An 8,394-nucleotide genomic window follows, 5' to 3' on the forward strand; every position below is an offset into this window, starting at 1 on the left:
TTTTTCAACTCTTATTGAACTTCAAATACTATACACATGTATGTATACATACCTCAGTTCATATAAACATTCCAACATACATTTAATAGCAGCAACTGCAGCTAAATTTTGTATATTTTTTGTTTTCTAAATACATATTTTCAATTTCTGTATGAACAAGTTTAGATATAAATTTCGAATCTTTATTGTTTTTATATAGCCACAAAGTGCTGGCTCCTAACTTCGATCATTTATAACTCCTAAAATATTCATATAAGATTCACAAATTTTTTGTTTTTAAAGCTCATATTTCTTACTCACCTAGGACTCCTTTCAGACTCATATATTCTGAACGCTCAGAATATGTTTGTCAGAATATGTTTTATAAGCCAACAATAATAATCTATACTATAATAAAACTGTAAATTGTTTGTCTGTGGCATCTCCCATAGGCGTGACATTTTTAATCAGCTATAACTTCGGAACCGTAAGTCACACAACTTTTAAATTTGGTGTGAAGACAGATCTATGATAGATGTTCAAAGTAAAGTATGCATATCTATCTATCTATACTATAATAAAACTATAGATTGTTTGTCTGTTTGACTGTTTGAATTCACTTATCTCCGGGACTACTGAATGGATTTTTATGGGGCTTTAACCGGTTTATAGAGAGCGACCTCGGACGTAATCTAGGGTATAAGAAAATGATATCTGACAATGGGGCGTGTCACCTCCAATATGCGTGACATTTTTAATCAGCTATAACTTCGAAACCGTATATTTATGGTAGATGCTTATAGTAAAGTACATATACTTTTGTAAAAAGGGCGGGGCACATCCTATAGCAGTGAAATTTTTAATTAGCCATAACTTCGGAATCATACGTCACATGAATTTGTTAACCTCCTCTGAATTGTAAAATATACTTTTTCAAAAAATGATGCCGACAGATAGCGCCTAAGTCGAGATATTTCGATAACCCGTCTTTATCGTATGAACTGGCTTAACGGGTATTAACTTTATGATAAGAAGGGTTTCTCCAAAATAAATGGACCCAAAGTATAGATGGCGCTGAAATCACGATATTTAAATGCCCCTCTACAAGTGCTATATTAAGCATACAGAGAACCGCAAAATTAATTAAGCTCCACAGATATCCTAGGCACATCAACGGGTCATGGCTATATCAAAAAGAAGTGTGCCGAATTAGAGTGAACACGGTAGGGATATCAATGACCGTCCGTTCGAGCTAAACTAATAATTTTTACATTACAAACCGTTTTTGCATAGCAACACAATTTTAGTATTGGTCAATGCAGAAGTTCTTATAAGGCGTCGCGAAGCAAGCCAGGCATTTGCTGGTTTTTAAATAAAACTATTATTAGAAATGAAAAACATTAATTTTATTAATTTCATTTATAGATATTAAAGAAAATTCAAAAGATCTCTTTGGCCAAATTTTCAAAATCCGGTTGTACGTCAGTTAAAGCTGTTCGTAACAGTTCTGTTAAATGTTGGTTGGTCAATAGGTACGTTCGTTTAAATCTCCAGTAAAAAATTTACATCAACAAAATCCCAGCGATATGTGATCTGTTCTCTCATAAGAGAAAAATATCCAAAATAGTAGGCGAACAGAAAAGTTTCAGAAACTTGCAAGTTAGACGAACAGCTGATACCAATTTTGTTTACATTTAAAAGCATAAAATTGAAAACGTAAGAAAACAAATCCCGAAGTCTTATCCTGACACAGTTCACTGACTAAACGAATAATTACCTACTTCTTACAAGTTTAATTATACGCATTTCACTATTTTAACTTCCAAACCTTCAAATTCAATTTAGGGATTTACGTAAATACCCACCAACTGTTTTTGATCAGCTGGTTTCTTGTTGGCAAATTGCAGTTGGCAAAAATTTTTTCCAGCAGAAACCAGCAGCAAGAGCTGGGCGATAAGGATTACGATTACTAAACGATTAGGATTGCAGTAATCCCAACAAGCTAAAAAAAACAAGATTACGATTACAGTAATCCTTCATCGAACGAACTTAGATTACGATTACAGTAATCGTAATTTTAAAAAGTCTAACATTACGATTACTGTAATCGTAATCCAAGTTCGTTCGATGAACGATCACTTCTGAAACTTCACTTCTGAAACTGTTTTTTAATGTCTAAGTAATGGGAATTATTGCGTATGCTGTTATTGCATGCACCCCACCCATGGTGGAATTATACCAAGTGAAGTAATATTAGAGTGAGAAGAAAGATTTTGACACTGCCTTATTTGAAAATTTGCCTATAAAATGTGACTATAAGGCGGCCGAATGTCAGAGCGAGAAGGCTGTTTTATTACTTCACCTGTTTATTGCGCCATTCATCCCACCTGCTTGTAGGAAAATTTTACATATTTTCACATAACTATTTCGTATCATATGTTCGCTTCGTCTTCGTAAACGAAGTCCGCAGTTCCGAAATAGTGAAGCAAGTGATAATAATGCAGAAATTTTAACTGAAGATAAAACTCAAAACAATATTCTACGTGTTATATGCTGCGTTCCATGCAAACATTTTAAAGTTTTCCAGCAATATTTTCAACATATTAGAAAGCATGCAGACAAAATTCATATAAAAGCGCTATGTCCGATTTACCGAGTAGTTATTAAAGACGGCGCTTTCCCTACATTTTGTTTGACTAAGTAAAAATATTTTGTGAATATTAATTTCTTCATATGAATTATATCACATTTTTTGTTTAAATGTGTTTTTGGAATAAACAAAGTTCTTTTTCCTTCTGTCAGTAAACTGCTACAAATAGTCCAACCTTTGTTGGAAATAAAGCAAAACTCAGATTTTGGTATTATTTCCATTTAAAAGTGAAGTAAAGCAAATTTTCAAAGAGTCGCATTTGGCTCAAAGAGCCGCGATTGCCCACCGTTGGCATATTGTATTAAGATAACTTCTAACTAGTTTGCGAATTGGTATAATGCATGGACATAATCATTAATATGTACATACAAGTATACATATGTATGTACGTACCCAGCATCTAGACGACAGATTCCACCTGATCATAAGCTTAATCTCCATAAGCCAAGTCGACTTTGTTGTAGTCCAACTTTTGTCCTTTTGAGTCTAATGAGTTTTGCAGGATTCTGCAAGTATCCTCAATGCTCTTTGCGGTTTGCGGATGCGGAAATACTCTGTCAGCTTGGATTAGCAAGGCGCGCATTTATGTATGTATGCAGGCTAACATATCAACACTTCTGCTAAAATATTGCAAAAGTACAAAGAGCCCAACCATCATGAAATTAATGTGTGTTCACAAGCGAACTATGTTCATGCTTTCGTATACATACATACAAACATAATGCAGTAAAAAAAGTGTTGTTAGAAAGTCCTTTTAGCAGTTTTCAATTTTTTTGCAAGTGTTGCCAAACAAATCAAGTGTTGCCGTGTGAAGCGATTTTTGGCGAATTTTTATAAAATTATAAAAATATAATCCTGATATGAACTATTTAAATATTAAAGCATTAGAGATTTTGTGGCTGTTTTGTGCGCATTTTATCGCTGTCAACAAACTTTTTGGGCCAGTAGTTTGGTTATAAGATATAAAAATGTCTGGTAACATTGTTGAAAGTAGAATTTTCTGTATTCATCACGTAAATAAAGCAAATGTGGATTCGAAAATAAAAACTGTTTCGAAAGTCACTTTACATGCAAGGTGTAACAGCCCAAGCAACCGCCTTTGGAAATTCTTGAGTTTGACAGACTTGCCACTTCTAACAGTTACTTAACCCTCCACTCCTCTCATCAAAAAATTAATGAAAATGGTAGTCACACTAGTTCAATCTTTTCAATTACGTCAACAGTAGCCAAATGTTGCTTTAACGAAAATACCAGCTGTTGCCGCCCTTCTCCACGAAAACGTTGCTTTTAATTCTGACTTCCACTCGCCGAACGAAGCCAAGCTGCAGATGTTCATACTGGGTTTTAAAATATTTTGAACAGGGTTGCTACCAGTTTGAAAAGGCGGGTTTAATTAAAGTATACATATGTTATGTTGGCGGGCGCCGGGACTGGGTTTTCTTAACGGCGGTCGCAAACCTCCGAGTGTATTTCTGCCATGAAAAACAGCTTCTTAAGAAAATACAATCACTGTAGGTCCATCACCTTTGTGTGACAAGGAGCACGCCACAAATCGGAGGAGAAGCTCGGCCAAACACTAACAAATGTTTAAACGCTAATCTATTACACTGATGCAAAAAAATGACCTTAATAAAAATTAAATGAAATTAAAAGGGTTATTTTGTATCTACAACTAACCTGTAACTAATCCACTTTATTAAAATAATTCAATTACCCTCAGTTGTTTTGCAACAGCATTTAAGTAAAATTTAATGAAATAAGGTTGAAAACTTTATTTAATGAAGAAAAATAAATAACACTGGTTTACCGCGAAAACGTTCTATGGATGGCGAGATATTTGCAATTTCGAGTTATTTGCAATTTACTGTTGTTCAGTTAAAAAAAAAGAGTTGTTTCACTTAATCACGTATACCTTACGAACCAATTGAATGATCGTAAAACGAGATAGGGCAAATGCAAGAAAGTAAAATTCTCCATAAACTGTATATACCAGAGAGCAGAATGGATGGAATTAAAACGCGTATTAAGTCACTCGTTTTCTTTTCTTACCTATACACTCAACCACTCAGTGCTCTGTAAACACAACATGCATTAGCTTTGAAATAAAAAAGTCAAGTGAGTGAGTGAATCACATTTTCAAGTGATTGACATGAATAACGAGTGCATGGCATATTTGATATTGTTTATGTATGAATTGAAAAACTGAAATATAATGATATCTTACACCTACACAGTCCGAGAAAGGCACGACCTTCACTCATCTATTTAATGGATGGAATCGTTTTTCTATGAAATTTTACGTATCAATAAATATTTTGCGAGTGGGTTGGCTGAATAAATCCTGGCCAGGATATTTTTAATCAAATAGTCAAAAATTATTATTATTTTTTTTATTTTATACTCATTTGTTTAATGAACAAATTATATACCAATCGAAAGTATTAAGCATATACAATGTGAAAACGTTGGGTTGTCTATTTTTTTCCAGGCCTACCTCTCTGTTTAACACATTCTATAGGTTTTATGCTTTCGATTGGTATATAGGGAAATCTTTTGAGACGGGGACATTTTGGGTACTGGCAAATTGTGGCCGCCACAAAGCAGTGGCACTGCCAAGCGCGGTTAATACGTGTCGTTAATAATACTTGTATGATGTGTAAGTATCAATAAATAGTCATTCAAACCAAAAGGAACGGTTTAAATGACCAGTTTACTTGCTAAAATTGAGAAAATCAGGAAACTTCTGGTGCACTAGCTGCCTTAGAATTGGAAAAGACCTCTCCTACCATTATTACTTTTTTATTTATATAATAAGTAAATGAAGTAAAGTAAAAAAATAACAATAATTTTTATAAATAGTTTTATTCATTCCTTTCAACTGTTATGTAAATGTAAAAATACCAATTGGTTTAGTCCAATATCGTTTGCCAATAATTTACATATTTTTTCCGTAATTATATTTCCTGCAGACGAAAACACTCTTTCGGAAGATGCACTACTTACGGGGGTTGCTAATACTCTGCAACCGAGCTTATGCAGCAATGGCATTTCACTTTTATGAAGCTCCCACCAATTGAGTATGTCGAAGTCCATATTAAAATATACCTCCATATTTTCGTAACGCTGAAGCTCCGCAGCTACCTTATCGGCGCTGCTTACAAAGGAAGGGTGTTTTAAAAGCCCTAAAAATAGCTCTAAGTTGTTAAAGGTACTACGGATAAATTCGTAGTTTCTACTTCAATTGGATTCTCAGAGTTCTCTATCAATGTTTTCATAATTTTAGCACATTTCTCTTTTGTGAGTATACGTTCATCTTCGGTAAAATTCTTCAGATCTTTTGCTGGTGGGTACAAGAAAAAGGCAGTTTTGTGTAAATCTTTTAAATTTTCAAGTACAACTGTGTTTAAATAGTGCAAGAATTTAGTTTTCATCTCTTTTATAAAACCAATGTCTTCTGCCATGGCCACGCACTTCTTCTGTAGGTTCGTGGCATAAATGTATACCAAATGGATAGTTGGTTGAAGTTACCATTCAAAATATCGTTTCTTATAGCATTCTGTTGCAAAAGATTGCTCTCGGTAGCGCTCGATCCATCACGGCACATAGTATCATTACTTGCCTGTTGAGTAAATGTAAGTAATAACATTTACGAGCAATTCAAAAATATAAACACATCTTCCTTATCCATTTTCGAAGCTGCGTGCCTTTATTTTCTTGATATAACCCGTTTCCAATCAATATCATTCGAGTGCTCGATTCGTTTGGCATACACGAGTTTTTCATTCAAATGATTTGAAGTACTTGAAAGCAAATGAGTGCAAAGCACCTAAGCATTAGTGAGAGAATTGACATGAGAATCACTGCTAAAGCAAAGCTAAAGCACTAGCTGTTTTGAGTGAACAGCATTGAGTTTACAAAGCCTACGTTGAAATGAGCATATTCATTCTATATACATCAATTTTCGATAGTCCTGATAGTTTCTGAGAAATTAGTTAATCATTTCTGACACCTCTTGCATTCGATAACACTCTATTCTGCTCATATTTTATACAAAAAATCCTTACGCATTTTCATCTGACCAATCCTTACTTTCTTATTTATCCATCGATTTTCTCCATGGGTAGCTTATTTTTTTTTCCAAAGGAATAGGGTTTAAGACAAGTACAAAACATTTACACTGAAACTGTTATTTTATAATTTTTTCCCTGTTAAAGTTTGAATTTTTTCCATTTTTTCATAAAAAAAAAACAACAAATCTGGGATGATTAATTATATTCTCTGAAACTATGAGGGCTATCGTAAAGTAATGTATAAATAGGGCTCCCAGACGTCCCGGTTTTCCCGGACATGTCCCGGTTTTAGACTATTTGTCCCGGTGTCCCGGTCCAACCTTAAAATGTCCCGGGTTTCCCGGTTTTCGATTTGATTGCATAAATTTTGAATAAAAATGACTACACTGAGAGAAAAAATGCGTTGTAATATTAAGAACAATTTTATGAATTTACTGGGGGAAATAACGCATAGTAAACATGAATATTTTTTATTTGATTATCGTTTAAAATGTTCGTATTTAAAAACAATACTTTCATACCACGGACACGTGGTGTTGAATCAAACTGAACATTTGAATGTACATTTACATGTCTGGCTGTAGCTAAGTGCACGAAGATGCTTTCACAATTTGCTAATTTCCAGATCGTCAGGGTTCAAATCCCATTACAGGCAGCATGGAATTTAAATATATTTTTTTTAACTTAATTATGAAAAAGCATCCGTTAAGTGCAAAGCGCTTCATTTTAACATTGGCGTTTTACAATTATTTTAAGCAAAAGCCAGAAGTTTTGAAACAAGCTCACAGCAACGAAACCAATGACTGATATTTTAATGTTACCTTGTATTTTTTTTTTTTCTTTCGTGACACCTAGATTACTTATAAGTACCGTGCCGTACAAAATTATTGGCTCGGAGACTCTTTCATCTGATCACAATTTCTAATCAGATCTTTTAGAAAAATTTTGAAAATGTAGCTTTTGAGCCAATTTGTAAAGTGCAAGTCTGAAGTTACCAGAAAATTTCGTTGATTTTTTGCAATTATTTATTTTTTTGCTGACAGTGTCGTCCACATACAAAAAAATGTCGAACATAGTTTGTATGAAAGAAACTCTCAGTAAAAACAGTACAAAAAAATCAACTAAATTTTTATGGGCTGCAAAACTTCATTTTCAAAATTTTTATAAAAAAGTCTGAATAGAAAGTTGCGAATTTGTATGCGAAGTTATTGCATTTTCCCGAGTTTTGCACGAAGTTTAGAAATTTTAATTTTATGTTTTCTGATGTATTTAGTATAAACTGTATTTTTATAAGGAACAAAAAAAGTACATGCATTGTGGAAAATTCTGTGTACTTTAGTTGTGATAAATTGTTTTGTTTTGCTGGTGTACGTTGTAATGACATTATGATCTCATGTTTTTATGTTTTTTTGTCAAAATAAAATTTTACAACATCCTTTCGTACGTAATTTTTGTCGAAACGAAATGGAAGGGAGCGAGAGGCCTCTCCTCCCCTTAAGTGTCCTGGTTTGGCAACAGAGATATCTGGCAGCCCTATGCTACCCGCAAGTGAACTAAAACAAAATACTAGAGCGATGAAGCTTGGGACCTTTTGAAATCGCGCTATAAGGTCATGCGGGTAATAGTGGAAAGGCATCTCAGAGCTATAGCCGATGTTAAAAAGGCTACTAGTGATACTGCTGACACAATAAAAAG

Source organism: Rhagoletis pomonella, unplaced genomic scaffold, assembly GCF_013731165.1.
Source record: "Rhagoletis pomonella isolate Grant_MI unplaced genomic scaffold, Rhpom_1.0 Rhpom_scaffold_00007, whole genome shotgun sequence".
Taxonomy (NCBI): domain Eukaryota; kingdom Metazoa; phylum Arthropoda; class Insecta; order Diptera; family Tephritidae; genus Rhagoletis; species Rhagoletis pomonella.